Below are 13,398 nucleotides of genomic sequence, written 5' to 3' on the forward strand. Positions count from 1 at the left end.
TGCGCGAACCTGCACACGGAGATAACGTTTTGTATGGTGATCTCCGATTGATGCAATCGGACGTCATTAGTGCCAGTGTGGATAACTATTTTCGAGTATTTACGATTAGCTTTAGCCAGCACTTTCAAATTTGATTCGATGTCGTTGGCCCCAGATATCGATTTTACTATGGCCGATGGAGTCGCTAGCATCACGTTTCGTATAGTAGAAGCGCCAATGACCAGAGTAGCAGGTTTCTCGGTTTCTCTAGCTAAGGGGGAGAATCTATTAGAAACATGGGATTAGATTAGATGCATATCTCCCTCCCATCAAGGGAGATATGCATCTAAATATTTTCCCTTTACTCTGGATGTAAAGATCTTGTGATGCCCACTGCTCTACAACAGCAATTGGATTGTACTTGTACATGGTTTAGCATAGCATAGGATGTATGATATTCTTTAGATAGTTGAACTCACCAGCTTTGTGATGACTGTTGCCCACATCCTGTCCCAGAACACATTCCCATCTCCAGTCATCTCTGCGCAGTGGCAGTATCGTAGCCTATGAGGTTTATCCGAGGCGCGATTATTGCTAGTTGAAAACTTTACCCAATACCCCGCCTTGACGACTTGAAATATAGTCGGCAATGGCAATTTTTGGTGGTCTCCAAGGAGACTGTTTGGTTGTTGAAAGAAGCGTAAATCAGTGTTCTTGTCGGGTTCAGCGCATTGTGGGCTGTGTGACTTTGGTGACCTTCCGAACAGTGAGGTAGGAATAGCCTACCTAGTCGTCAACTCTCTGGCGCTTTTTGGGCAGGTCAGAGCAGCAAATTTCGTCTCGGTTCTATTTGGCAATGTACCAGCTGAAGGGAGATATGCATCTAAATATTTTCCCTTTACTCTGGATGTAGTAGAGCAAGCAAGTATTGTGTAGTGGCCCGTCATACTCGCCCCACCCCCACCTTAACCTCGGCCCCTACTTCCCTGATCATACTCAGTCTCCGCCTACTTGTGCGACTGCATTTCAGCATCCCAGCATGCAACGGTCGGGTGAAAAAATGATCTGTTATATGCTGTAGTATTGCTGTATAATTGCTGTAATTGCTGTAACATCATTGTCTGACTCTGAACCGCATTAAACCCAGCATAGTAATGAATGAAACCCCCAAGAGGTTCTCGTCTAGTAGCCGATGTACGACAGCTTCCCAGCATGCTTTGTTGGTTTTCTGGCCTTTGAAAAGAAAAAAAAAGGGAAAAAAAATACTTTTCATGGGCCACTTCTGAAAATGAGTAGGCCGTATGCTGATAACTTCAACATTTGCATGAAGGTAAAGCAATACGTTGAAGGTCTGTGCGTGGTGTTTATGCTACCTGTAACTCTGATAGTGACCTGTGGCGCTGGCGGTGGCTAGCTCAAGTCATGTTCCAGACTGGCAGAACACTCATGGTTCTCTTCATATCGTATAAATCTTTCGCCTTTTACTAAAGATTTCCGTGGAAAGGACCACTATGAGTTGATATGAATTTTTTGATGCCCCACCTTACGGTGGGGTCCCTCGATCTGTGAAAAAGAAGTGCCCTCTGTTCGTGCGCCGATGTGTACTGCTGATAACGACGAACGAGAGGGAGGAGCTTACACGTTGGCAGCACGGCCTGTTGTTCACGTGTGGTCGAATGTTCTTAGGACAGGTAGATTTCTGAAACTCTGATCACTTTTGTCCTCGTTCTCTTTTGGAGCTCTCTCTTCAAGTAGCCTATGCCCGTCTGAAATATAGCAACCCCCTCGTGTGTGTCTTTATTCCCTGATACAGCCTTTTTTCTGAATGAGTAAGTGGCTCAAGCCTGAAATCATACCGGGAGCTCTTATGCCCAGCTGTTGGAGGTTTATCAGATCAACGTTGTCGGTGTGCAGTTGCTTACGGCCATACCACGCTGAGCACGCCCGATCTCGTCCGATTTCGGAAGCAAAGATTGGATTGCAATTGGATTGTACTTGTACATGGTTTAGCATAGCATAGGATGGATGATATTCTTTAGATAGTTGAGCTCACCAGCTTTGTGATGACTGTTGCCCACACCCGGTCCCAGAACACATTCCCATCTCCAGTCATCTCTGCGCAGTGGCAGTATCGTAGCCTATGAGGTTTATCCGAGGCGCAATTATTGCTAGTTGAAAACTTTACCCAATACCCCGCCTTGACGACTTGAAATATAGTCGGCAATGGCAATTTTTGGTGGTCTCCAAGGAGACTGTTTGGTTGTTGAAAGAAGCGTAAATCAGTGTTCTTGTCGGGTTCAGCGCTTTGTGGGCTGTGCGACTTTGGTGACCTTCCGAACAGTGAGGTAGGAATAGCCTACCTGGTCGTCAACTCTCCGGCGCTTTTTGGGCAGGTCAGAGCAGCAAATTTCGTCTCGGTTCTATTTGGCAATGTACCAGCTGAAGGGAAATTTGCATCTAAATATTTTCCCTTTACTCTGGATGTAGTATAGCAAGCAAGTATTGTGTAGTGGCCCGTCATACTCGCCCCACCCCCACCTTAACCTCGGCCCCTACTTCCCTGATCATACTCAGTCTCCGCCTACTTGTGCGACTGCATTTCAGCATCCCAGCATGCAACGGTCGGGTGAAAAAATGATCTGTCACATGCTGTAGTAATTGCTGTATTTTGATGTCATCTTGTGGTGCCCACTGCTCTACAACAGCAATTGGATTGTACTTGTACATGGTTTAGCATAGCATAGGATGGATGATATTCTTTAGATAGTTGAACTCACCAGCTTTGTGATGACTGTTGCCCACACCCGGTCCCAGAACACATTCCCATCTCCAGTCATCTCTGCGCAGTGGCAGTATCGTAGCCTATGAGGTTTATCCGAGGCGCGATTATTGCTAGTTGAAAACTTTACCCAATACCCCGCCTTGACGACTTGAAATATAGTCGGCAATGGCAATTTTTGGTGGTCTCCAAGGAGACTGTTTGGTTGTTGAAAGAAGCGTAAATCAGTGTTCTTGTCGGGTTCAGCACTTTGTGGGCTGTGCGACTTTGGTGACCTTCCGAACAGTGAGGTAGGAATAGCCTACCTGGTCGTCAACTCTCCGGCGCTTTTTGGGCAGGTCAGAGCAGCAAATTTCGTCTCGGTTCTATTTGGCAATGTACCAGCTGAAGGGAAATTTGCATCTAAATATTTTCCCTTTACTCTGGATGTAGTATAGCAAGCAAGTATTGTGTAGTGGCCCGTCATACTCGCCCCACCCCCACCTTAACCTCGGCCCTTACTCCCCTGATCATACTCAGTCTCCGCCTACTTGTGCGACTGCATTTCAGCATCCCAGCATGCAACGGTCGGGTGAAAAAATGATCTGTCACATGCTGTAGTATTGCTGTATAATTGCTGTAACATCATTGTCTGACTCTGAACCGCATTAAACCCAGCATAGTAATGAATGAAACCCCCAAGAGGTTCTCGTCTAGTAGCCGATGTACGACAGCTTCCCAGCATGCTTTGTTGGTTTTCTGGCCTTTGAAAAGAAAAAAAAGGGAAAAAAAATACTTTTCATGGGCCACTTCTGAAAATGAGTAGGCCGTATGCTGATAACTTCAACATTTGCATGAAGGTAAAGCAATACGTTGAAGGTCTGTGCGTGGTGTTTAGGCTACCTGTAACTCTGATAGTGACCTGTGGCGCTGGCGGTGGCTAGCTCAAGTCATGTTCCAGACTGGCAGAACACTCATGGTTCTCTTCATATCGTATAAATCTTTCGCCTTTTACTAAAGATTTCCGTGGAAAGGACCACTATGAGTTGATATGAATTTTTTGATGCCCCACCATACGGTGGGGTCCCTCGATCTGTGAAAAAGAAGTGCCCTCTGTTTGTTCGTGCGCCGACGTGTACTGCTGATAACGACGAACGAGAGGGAGGAGCTTACACGTTGGCAGCACGGCCTGTTGTTCACGTGTGGTCGAACGTTCTTAGGACAGGTAGATTTCTGAAACTCTGATCACTTTTGTCCTCGTTCTCTTTTGGAGCTCTCTCTTCAAGTAGCCTATGCCCGTCTGAAATATAGCAACCCCCTCGTGTGTGTCTTTATTCCCTGATACAGCCTTTTTTCTGAATGAGTAAGTGGCTCAAGCCTGAAATCATACCGGGAGCTCTTATGCCCAGCTGTTGGAGGTTTATCAGATCAACGTTGTCGGTGTGCAGTTGCTTACGGCCATACCACGCTGAGCACGCCCGATCTCGTCCGATTTCGGAAGCAAAGATCTTGTGGTGCCCACTGCTCTACAACAGCACTTGGGTTGTACTTGTACATGGTTTAGCATAGCATAGGATGGATGATATTCTTTAGATAGTTGAGCTCACCAGCTTTGTGATGACTGTTGCCCACACCCGGTCCCAGAACACATTCCCATCTCCAGTCATCTCTGCGCAGTGGCAGTATCGTAGCCTATGAGGTTTATCCGAGGCGCGATTATTGCTAGTTGAAAACTTTACCCAATACCCCGCCTTGACGACTTGAAATATAGTCGGCAATGGCAATTTTTGGTGGTCTCCAAGGAGACTGTTTGGTTGTTGAAAGAAGCGTAAATCAGTGTTCTTGTCGGGTTCAGCGCTTTGTGGGCTGTGCGACTTTGGTGACCTTCCGAACAGTGAGGTAGGAATAGCCTACCTGGTCGTCAACTCTCCGGCGCTTTTTGGGCAGGTCAGAGCAGCAAATTTCGTCTCGGTTCTATTTGGCAATGTACCAGCTGAAGGGAGATATGCATCTAAATATTTTCCCTTTACTCTGGATGTAGTATAGCAAGCAAGTATTGTGTAGTGGCCCGTCATACTCGCCCCACCCCCACCTTAACCTCGGCCCTTACTCCCCTGATCATACCCAGTCTCCGCCTACTTGTGCGACTGCATTTCAGCATCCCAGCATGCAACGGTCGGGTGAAAAAATGATCTGTCATATGCTGTAGTAATTGCTGTATTTTGATGTCATCTTGTGGTGCCCACTGCTCTACAACAGCAATTGGATTGTACTTGTACATGGTTTAGCATAGCATAGGATGGATGATATTCTTTAGATAGTTGAGCTCACCAGCTTTGTGATGACTGTTGCCCACACCCGGTCCCAGAACACATTCCCATCTCCAGTCATCTCTGCGTAGTGGCAGTATCGTAGCCTATGAGGTTTATCCGAGGCGCGATTATTGCTAGTTGAAAACTTTACCCAATACCCCGCCTTGACGACTTGAAATATAGTCGGCAATGGCAATTTCTGGTGGTCTCCAAGGAGACTGTTTGGCTGTTAAAAGAAGCGTAAATCAGTGTTCTTGTCGGGTTCAGCGCTTTGTGGGCTCTGTGACTTGGGTGACCTTCCGAACAGTTAGGTAGTAATAGCCTACCTGGTCGTCAACTCTCCGGTGCTTTTTGGGCAGGTCAGAGCAGCAAATTTTGTCTCTGTTGTATTTGGCAATGTACCAGCTGAAAGGAGATATGCATCTAAATATTTTCCCTTTACTCTGGATGTAGTATAGCAAGCAAGTATTGTGTAGTTGCTCGTCATACTCGCCCCACCCCCACCTTAACCTCGGCCCTTACTCCCCTGATCATACTCAGTCTCCGCCTACTTGTGCGACTTCATTTCAGCATCCCAGCATGCAACGGTCGGGTGAAAAAATGATCTGTCATATGCTGTAGTAATTGCTGTATTTTGATGTCATCTTGTGGTGCCCACTGCTCTACAACAGCAATTGGATTGTACTTGTACATGGTTTAGCATAGCATAGGATGTATGATATTCTTTAGATAGTTGAACTCACCAGCTTTGTGATGACTGTTGCCCACATCCTGTCCCAGAACACATTCCCATCTCCAGTCATCTCTGCGCAGTGGCAGTATCGTAGCCTATGAGGTTTATCCGAGGCGCGATTATTGCTAGTTGAAAACTTTACCCAATACCCCGCCTTGACGACTTGAAATATAGTCGGCAATGGCAACTTTTGGTGGTCTCCAAGGAGACTGTTTGGTTGTTGAAAGAAGCGTAAATCAGTGTTCTTGTCGGGTTCAGCGCTTTGTGGGCTGTGCGACTTTGGTGACCTTCCGAACAGTGAGGTAGGAATAGCCTACCTGGTCGTCAACTCTCCGGCGCTTTTTGGGCAGGTCAGAGCAGCAAATTTCGTCTCGGTTCTATTTGGCAATGTACCAGCTGAAGGGAGATATGCATCTAAATATTTTCCCTTTACTCTGGATGTAGTATAGCAAGCAAGTATTGTGTAGTGGCCCGTCATACTCGCCCCACCCCCACCTTAACCTCGGCCCCTACTTCCCTGATCATACTCAGTCTCCGCCTACTTGTGCGACTGCATTTCAGCATCCCAGCATGCAACGGTCGGGTGAAAAAATGATCTGTTATATGCTGTAGTATTGCTGTATAATTGCTGTAATTGCTGTAACATCATTGTCTGACTCTGAACCGCATTAAACCCAGCATAGTAATGAATGAAACCCCCAAGAGGTTCTCGTCTAGTAGCCGATGTACGACAGCTTCCCAGCATGCTTTGTTGGTTTTCTGGCCTTTGAAAAGAAAAAAAAGGGAAAAAAAATACTTTTCATGGGCCACTTCTGAAAATGAGTAGGCCGTATGCTGATAACTTCAACATTTGCATGAAGGTAAAGCAATACGTTGAAGGTCTGTGCGTGGTGTTTAGGCTACCTGTAACTCTGATAGTGACCTGTGGCGCTGGCGGTGGCTAGCTCAAGTCATGTTCCAGACTGGCAGAACACTCATGGTTCTCTTCATATCGTATAAATCTTTCGCCTTTTACTAAAGATTTCCGTGGAAAGGACCACTATGAGTTGATATGAATTTTTTGATGCCCCACCATACGGTGGGGTCCCTCGATCTGTGAAAAAGAAGTGCCCTCTGTTTGTTCGTGCGCCGACGTGTACTGCTGATAACGACGAACGAGAGGGAGGAGCTTACACGTTGGCAGCACGGCCTGTTGTTCACGTGTGGTCGAACGTTCTTAGGACAGGTAGATTTCTGAAACTCTGATCACTTTTGTCCTCGTTCTCTTTTGGAGCTCTCTCTTCAAGTAGCCTATGCCCGTCTGAAATATAGCAACCCCCTCGTGTGTGTCTTTATTCCCTGATACAGCCTTTTTTCTGAATGAGTAAGTGGCTCAAGCCTGAAATCATACCGGGAGCTCTTATGCCCAGCTGTTGGAGGTTTATCAGATCAACGTTGTCGGTGTGCAGTTGCTTACGGCCATACCACGCTGAGCACGCCCGATCTCGTCCGATTTCGGAAGCAAAGATCTTGTGGTGCCCACTGCTCTACAACAGCACTTGGGTTGTACTTGTACATGGTTTAGCATAGCATAGGATGGATGATATTCTTTAGATAGTTGAGCTCACCAGCTTTGTGATGACTGTTGCCCACACCCGGTCCCAGAACACATTCCCATCTCCAGTCATCTCTGCGCAGTGGCAGTATCGTAGCCTATGAGGTTTATCCGAGGCGCGATTATTGCTAGTTGAAAACTTTACCCAATACCCCGCCTTGACGACTTGAAATATAGTCGGCAATGGCAATTTTTGGTGGTCTCCAAGGAGACTGTTTGGTTGTTGAAAGAAGCGTAAATCAGTGTTCTTGTCGGGTTCAGCGCTTTGTGGGCTGTGCGACTTTGGTGACCTTCCGAACAGTGAGGTAGGAATAGCCTACCTGGTCGTCAACTCTCCGGCGCTTTTTGGGCAGGTCAGAGCAGCAAATTTCGTCTCGGTTCTATTTGGCAATGTACCAGCTGAAGGGAGATATGCATCTAAATATTTTCCCTTTACTCTGGATGTAGTATAGCAAGCAAGTATTGTGTAGTGGCCCGTCATACTCGCCCCACCCCCACCTTAACCTCGGCCCTTACTCCCCTGATCATACCCAGTCTCCGCCTACTTGTGCGACTTCATTTCAGCATCCCAGCATGCAACGGTCGGGTGAAAAAATGATCTGTCATATGCTGTAGTAATTGCTGTATTTTGATGTCATCTTGTGGTGCCCACTGCTCTACAACAGCAATTGGATTGTACTTGTACATGGTTTAGCATAGCATAGGATGTATGATATTCTTTAGATAGTTGAACTCACCAGCTTTGTGATGACTGTTGCCCACATCCTGTCCCAGAACACATTCCCATCTCCAGTCATCTCTGCGCAGTGGCAGTATCGTAGCCTATGAGGTTTATCCGAGGCGCGATTATTGCTAGTTGAAAACTTTACCCAATACCCCGCCTTGACGACTTGAAATATAGTCGGCAATGGCAATTTTTGGTGGTCTCCAAGGAGACTGTTTGGTTGTTGAAAGAAGCGTAAATCAGTGTTCTTGTCGGGTTCAGCGCTTTGTGGGCTGTGCGACTTTGGTGACCTTCCGAACAGTGAGGTAGGAATAGCCTACCTGGTCGTCAACTCTCCGGCGCTTTTTGGGCAGGTCAGAGCAGCAAATTTCGTCTCGGTTCTATTTGGCAATGTACCAGCTGAAGGGAGATATGCATCTAAATATTTTCCCTTTACTCTGGATGTAGTATAGCAAGCAAGTATTGTGTAGTGGCCCGTCATACTCGCCCCACCCCCACCTTAACCTCGGCCCCTACTTCCCTGATCATACTCAGTCTCCGCCTACTTGTGCGACTGCATTTCAGCATCCCAGCATGCAACGGTCGGGTGAAAAAATGATCTGTTATATGCTGTAGTATTGCTGTATAATTGCTGTAATTGCTGTAACATCATTGTCTGACTCTGAACCGCATTAAACCCAGCATAGTAATGAATGAAACCCCCAAGAGGTTCTCGTCTAGTAGCCGATGTACGACAGCTTCCCAGCATGCTTTGTTGGTTTTCTGGCCTTTGAAAAGAAAAAAAAAGGGAAAAAAAATACTTTTCATGGGCCACTTCTGAAAATGAGTAGGCCGTATGCTGATAACTTCAACATTTGCATGAAGGTAAAGCAATACGTTGAAGGTCTGTGCGTGGTGTTTATGCTACCTGTAACTCTGATAGTGACCTGTGGCGCTGGCGGTGGCTAGCTCAAGTCATGTTCCAGACTGGCAGAACACTCATGGTTCTCTTCATATCGTATAAATCTTTCGCCTTTTACTAAAGATTTCCGTGGAAAGGACCACTATGAGTTGATATGAATTTTTTGATGCCCCACCATACGGTGGGGTCCCTCGATCTGTGAAAAAGAAGTGCTCTCTGTTTGTTCATGCGCCGACGTGTACTGCTGATAACGACGAACGAGAGGGAGGAGCTTACACGTTGGCAGCACGGCCTGTTGTTCACGTGTGGTTGAACGTTCTTAGGACAGGTAGATTTCTGAAACTCTGATCACTTTTGTCCTCGTTCTCTTTTGGAGCTCTCTCTTCAAGTAGCCTATGCCCGTCTGAAATATAGCAACCCCCTCGTGTGTGTCTTTATTCCCTGATACAGCCTTTTTTCTGAATGAGTAAGTGGCTCAAGCCTGAAATCATACCGGGAGCTCTTATGCCCAGCTGTTGGAGGTTTATCAGATCAACGTTGTCGGTGTGCAGTTGCTTACGGCCATACCACGCTGAGCACGCCCGATCTCGTCCGATTTCGGAAGCAAAGATCTTGTGGTGCCCACTGCTCTACAACAGCACTTGGGTTGTACTTGTACATGGTTTAGCATAGCATAGGATGGATGATATTCTTTAGATAGTTGAGCTCACCAGCATTGTGATGACTGTTGCCCACACCCGGTCCCAGAACACATTCCCATCTCCAGTCATCTCTGCGCAGTGGCAGTATCGTAGCCTATGAGGTTTATCCGAGGCGCGATTATTGCTAGTTGAAAACTTTACCCAATACCCCGCCTTGACGACTTGAAATATAGTCGGCAATGGCAATTTTTGGTGGTCTCCAAGGAGACTGTTTGGTTGTTGAAAGAAGCGTAAATCAGTGTTCTTGTCGGGTTCAGCGCTTTGTGGGCTGTGCGACTTTGGTGACCTTCCGAACAGTTAGGTAGGAATAGCCTACCTGGTCGCCAACTCTCCGGTGCTTTTTGGGCAGGTCAGAGCAGCAAATTTCGTCTCTGTTGTATTTGGCAATGTACCAGCTGAAAGGAGATATGCATCTAAATATTTTCCCTTTACTCTGGATGTAGTATAGCAAGCAAGTATTGTGTAGTTGCTCGTCATACTCGCCCCACCCCCACCTTAACCTCGGCCCTTACTCCCCTGATCATACTCAGTCTCCGCCTACTTGTGCGACTTCATTTCAGCATCCCAGCATGCAACGGTCGGGTGAAAAAATGATCTGTCATATGCTGTAGTAATTGCTGTATTTTGATGTCATCTTGTGGTGCCCACTGCTCTACAACAGCAATTGGATTGTACTTGTACATGGTTTAGCATAGCATAGGATGTATGATATTCTTTAGATAGTTGAACTCACCAGCTTTGTGATGACTGTTGCCCACATCCTGTCCCAGAACACATTCCCATCTCCAGTCATCTCTGCGCAGTGGCAGTATCGTAGCCTATGAGGTTTATCCGAGGCGCGATTATTGCTAGTTGAAAACTTTACCCAATACCCCGCCTTGACGACTTGAAATATAGTCGGCAATGGCAATTTTTGGTGGTCTCCAAGGAGACTGTTTGGTTGTTGAAAGAAGCGTAAATCAGTGTTCTTGTCGGGTTCAGCGCTTTGTGGGCTGTGCGACTTTGGTGACCTTCCGAACAGTGAGGTAGGAATAGCCTACCTGGTCGTCAACTCTCCGGCGCTTTTTGGGCAGGTCAGAGCAGCAAATTTCGTCTCGGTTCTATTTGGCAATGTACCAGCTGAAGGGAGATATGCATCTAAATATTTTCCCTTTACTCTGGATGTAGTATAGCAAGCAAGTATTGTGTAGTGGCCCGTCATACTCGCCCCACCCCCACCTTAACCTCGGCCCCTACTTCCCTGATCATACTCAGTCTCCGCCTACTTGTGCGACTGCATTTCAGCATCCCAGCATGCAACGGTCGGGTGAAAAAATGATCTGTTATATGCTGTAGTATTGCTGTATAATTGCTGTAATTGCTGTAACATCATTGTCTGACTCTGAACCGCATTAAACCCAGCATAGTAATGAATGAAACCCCCAAGAGGTTCTCGTCTAGTAGCCGATGTACGACAGCTTCCCAGCATGCTTTGTTGGTTTTCTGGCCTTTGAAAAGAAAAAAAAAGGGAAAAAAAATACTTTTCATGGGCCACTTCTGAAAATGAGTAGGCCGTATGCTGATAACTTCAACATTTGCATGAAGGTAAAGCAATACGTTGAAGGTCTGTGCGTGGTGTTTATGCTACCTGTAACTCTGATAGTGACCTGTGGCGCTGGCGGTGGCTAGCTCAAGTCATGTTCCAGACTGGCAGAACACTCATGGTTCTCTTCATATCGTATAAATCTTTCGCCTTTTACTAAAGATTTCCGTGGAAAGGACCACTATGAGTTGATATGAATTTTTTGATGCCCCACCATACGGTGGGGTCCCTCGATCTGTGAAAAAGAAGTGCTCTCTGTTTGTTCATGCGCCGACGTGTACTGCTGATAACGACGAACGAGAGGGAGGAGCTTACACGTTGGCAGCACGGCCTGTTGTTCACGTGTGGTTGAACGTTCTTAGGACAGGTAGATTTCTGAAACTCTGATCACTTTTGTCCTCGTTCTCTTTTGGAGCTCTCTCTTCAAGTAGCCTATGCCCGTCTGAAATATAGCAACCCCCTCGTGTGTGTCTTTATTCCCTGATACAGCCTTTTTTCTGAATGAGTAAGTGGCTCAAGCCTGAAATCATACCGGGAGCTCTTATGCCCAGCTGTTGGAGGTTTATCAGATCAACGTTGTCGGTGTGCAGTTGCTTACGGCCATACCACGCTGAGCACGCCCGATCTCGTCCGATTTCGGAAGCAAAGATCTTGTGGTGCCCACTGCTCTACAACAGCACTTGGGTTGTACTTGTACATGGTTTAGCATAGCATAGGATGGATGATATTCTTTAGATAGTTGAGCTCACCAGCATTGTGATGACTGTTGCCCACACCCGGTCCCAGAACACATTCCCATCTCCAGTCATCTCTGCGCAGTGGCAGTATCGTAGCCTATGAGGTTTATCCGAGGCGCGATTATTGCTAGTTGAAAACTTTACCCAATACCCCGCCTTGACGACTTGAAATATAGTCGGCAATGGCAATTTTTGGTGGTCTCCAAGGAGACTGTTTGGTTGTTGAAAGAAGCGTAAATCAGTGTTCTTGTCGGGTTCAGCGCTTTGTGGGCTGTGCGACTTTGGTGACCTTCCGAACAGTTAGGTAGGAATAGCCTACCTGGTCGCCAACTCTCCGGTGCTTTTTGGGCAGGTCAGAGCAGCAAATTTCGTCTCTGTTGTATTTGGCAATGTACCAGCTGAAAGGAGATATGCATCTAAATATTTTCCCTTTACTCTGGATGTAGTATAGCAAGCAAGTATTGTGTAGTTGCTCGTCATACTCGCCCCACCCCCACCTTAACCTCGGCCCTTACTCCCCTGATCATACTCAGTCTCCGCCTACTTGTGCGACTTCATTTCAGCATCCCAGCATGCAACGGTCGGGTGAAAAAATGATCTGTCATATGCTGTAGTAATTGCTGTATTTTGATGTCATCTTGTGGTGCCCACTGCTCTACAACAGCAATTGGATTGTACTTGTACATGGTTTAGCATAGCATAGGATGTATGATATTCTTTAGATAGTTGAACTCACCAGCTTTGTGATGACTGTTGCCCACATCCGGTCCCAGAACACATTCCCATCTCCAGTCATCTCTGCGCAGTGGCAGTATCGTAGCCTATGAGGTTTATCCGAGGCGCGATTATTGCTAGTTGAAAACTTTACCCAATACCCCGCCTTGACGACTTGAAACATAGTCGGCAATGGCAATTTTTGGTGGTCTCCAAGGAGACTGTTTGGTTGTTGAAAGAAGCGTAAATCAGTGTTCTTGTCGGGTTCAGCGCTTTGTGGGCTGTGCGACTTTGGTGACCTTCCGAACAGTGAGGTAGGAATAGCCTACCTAGTCATCAACTCTCCGGCGCTTTTTGGGCAGGTCAGAGCAGCAAATTTCGTCTCGGTTCTATTTGGCAATGTACCAGCTGAAGGGAAATTTGCATCTAAATATTTTCCCTTTACTCTGGATGTAGTATAGCAAGCAAGTATTGTGTAGTTGCCCGTCATACTCGCCCCACCCCCACCTTAACCTCGGCCCTTACTCCCCTGATCATACTCAGTCTCCGCCTACTTGTGCGACTGCATTTCAGCATCCCAGCATGCAACGGTCGGGTGAAAAAATGATCTGTCACATGCTGTAGTAATTGCTGTATTTTGATGTCATCTTGTGGTGCCCACTG

At 46.7% G+C, this 13,398-nt stretch overlaps 17 non-coding genes across 17 annotated transcripts; all 17 read left to right on the forward strand.

Moving 5' to 3' along the window:
- The first annotated feature begins 516 nt into the window (after positions 1-516).
- LOC143137024 (U4 spliceosomal RNA) lies at positions 517-657 on the forward strand. The gene has a single exon (XR_012989603.1). It is a non-coding gene; the product is annotated as a U4 spliceosomal RNA (small nuclear RNA).
- A 762-nt stretch (positions 658-1,419) lies between these two features.
- On the forward strand, positions 1,420-1,534 carry LOC143137233 (U5 spliceosomal RNA). The gene has a single exon (XR_012989802.1). It is a non-coding gene; the product is annotated as a U5 spliceosomal RNA (small nuclear RNA).
- Positions 1,535-2,090: 556 nt separating this feature from the next.
- Positions 2,091-2,231, forward strand: LOC143137135 (U4 spliceosomal RNA). The gene has a single exon (XR_012989708.1). It is a non-coding gene; the product is annotated as a U4 spliceosomal RNA (small nuclear RNA).
- Positions 2,232-2,814: 583 nt separating this feature from the next.
- LOC143137025 (U4 spliceosomal RNA) lies at positions 2,815-2,955 on the forward strand. Its single transcript, XR_012989604.1, has one exon. It is a non-coding gene; the product is annotated as a U4 spliceosomal RNA (small nuclear RNA).
- A 752-nt stretch (positions 2,956-3,707) lies between these two features.
- Positions 3,708-3,822, forward strand: LOC143137235 (U5 spliceosomal RNA). The gene has a single exon (XR_012989804.1). It is a non-coding gene; the product is annotated as a U5 spliceosomal RNA (small nuclear RNA).
- Positions 3,823-4,402: 580 nt separating this feature from the next.
- On the forward strand, positions 4,403-4,543 carry LOC143137026 (U4 spliceosomal RNA). Its single transcript, XR_012989605.1, has one exon. It is a non-coding gene; the product is annotated as a U4 spliceosomal RNA (small nuclear RNA).
- Positions 4,544-5,126: 583 nt separating this feature from the next.
- On the forward strand, positions 5,127-5,267 carry LOC143137133 (U4 spliceosomal RNA). Its single transcript, XR_012989706.1, has one exon. It is a non-coding gene; the product is annotated as a U4 spliceosomal RNA (small nuclear RNA).
- A 583-nt stretch (positions 5,268-5,850) lies between these two features.
- LOC143137126 (U4 spliceosomal RNA) lies at positions 5,851-5,991 on the forward strand. Its single transcript, XR_012989700.1, has one exon. It is a non-coding gene; the product is annotated as a U4 spliceosomal RNA (small nuclear RNA).
- A 761-nt stretch (positions 5,992-6,752) lies between these two features.
- LOC143137236 (U5 spliceosomal RNA) lies at positions 6,753-6,867 on the forward strand. The gene has a single exon (XR_012989805.1). It is a non-coding gene; the product is annotated as a U5 spliceosomal RNA (small nuclear RNA).
- A 580-nt stretch (positions 6,868-7,447) lies between these two features.
- On the forward strand, positions 7,448-7,588 carry LOC143137027 (U4 spliceosomal RNA). Its single transcript, XR_012989606.1, has one exon. It is a non-coding gene; the product is annotated as a U4 spliceosomal RNA (small nuclear RNA).
- Positions 7,589-8,171: 583 nt separating this feature from the next.
- LOC143137028 (U4 spliceosomal RNA) lies at positions 8,172-8,312 on the forward strand. Its single transcript, XR_012989607.1, has one exon. It is a non-coding gene; the product is annotated as a U4 spliceosomal RNA (small nuclear RNA).
- A 762-nt stretch (positions 8,313-9,074) lies between these two features.
- On the forward strand, positions 9,075-9,189 carry LOC143137237 (U5 spliceosomal RNA). Its single transcript, XR_012989806.1, has one exon. It is a non-coding gene; the product is annotated as a U5 spliceosomal RNA (small nuclear RNA).
- A 580-nt stretch (positions 9,190-9,769) lies between these two features.
- On the forward strand, positions 9,770-9,910 carry LOC143137029 (U4 spliceosomal RNA). Its single transcript, XR_012989608.1, has one exon. It is a non-coding gene; the product is annotated as a U4 spliceosomal RNA (small nuclear RNA).
- A 583-nt stretch (positions 9,911-10,493) lies between these two features.
- LOC143137030 (U4 spliceosomal RNA) lies at positions 10,494-10,634 on the forward strand. Its single transcript, XR_012989609.1, has one exon. It is a non-coding gene; the product is annotated as a U4 spliceosomal RNA (small nuclear RNA).
- A 762-nt stretch (positions 10,635-11,396) lies between these two features.
- LOC143137238 (U5 spliceosomal RNA) lies at positions 11,397-11,511 on the forward strand. The gene has a single exon (XR_012989807.1). It is a non-coding gene; the product is annotated as a U5 spliceosomal RNA (small nuclear RNA).
- A 580-nt stretch (positions 11,512-12,091) lies between these two features.
- On the forward strand, positions 12,092-12,232 carry LOC143137032 (U4 spliceosomal RNA). Its single transcript, XR_012989610.1, has one exon. It is a non-coding gene; the product is annotated as a U4 spliceosomal RNA (small nuclear RNA).
- A 583-nt stretch (positions 12,233-12,815) lies between these two features.
- LOC143137076 (U4 spliceosomal RNA) lies at positions 12,816-12,956 on the forward strand. The gene has a single exon (XR_012989653.1). It is a non-coding gene; the product is annotated as a U4 spliceosomal RNA (small nuclear RNA).
- Positions 12,957-13,398: the final 442 nt, after the last annotated feature.

The sequence above is a fragment of the Alosa pseudoharengus genome, unplaced genomic scaffold (assembly GCF_046254945.1).
Source record: "Alosa pseudoharengus isolate Yale_2024_CS ecotype anadromous, Long Island Sound unplaced genomic scaffold, YU_APseudo_1.1 YU_APseudo_1.1_scf_20, whole genome shotgun sequence".
NCBI lineage: Eukaryota > Metazoa > Chordata > Actinopteri > Clupeiformes > Clupeidae > Alosa > Alosa pseudoharengus.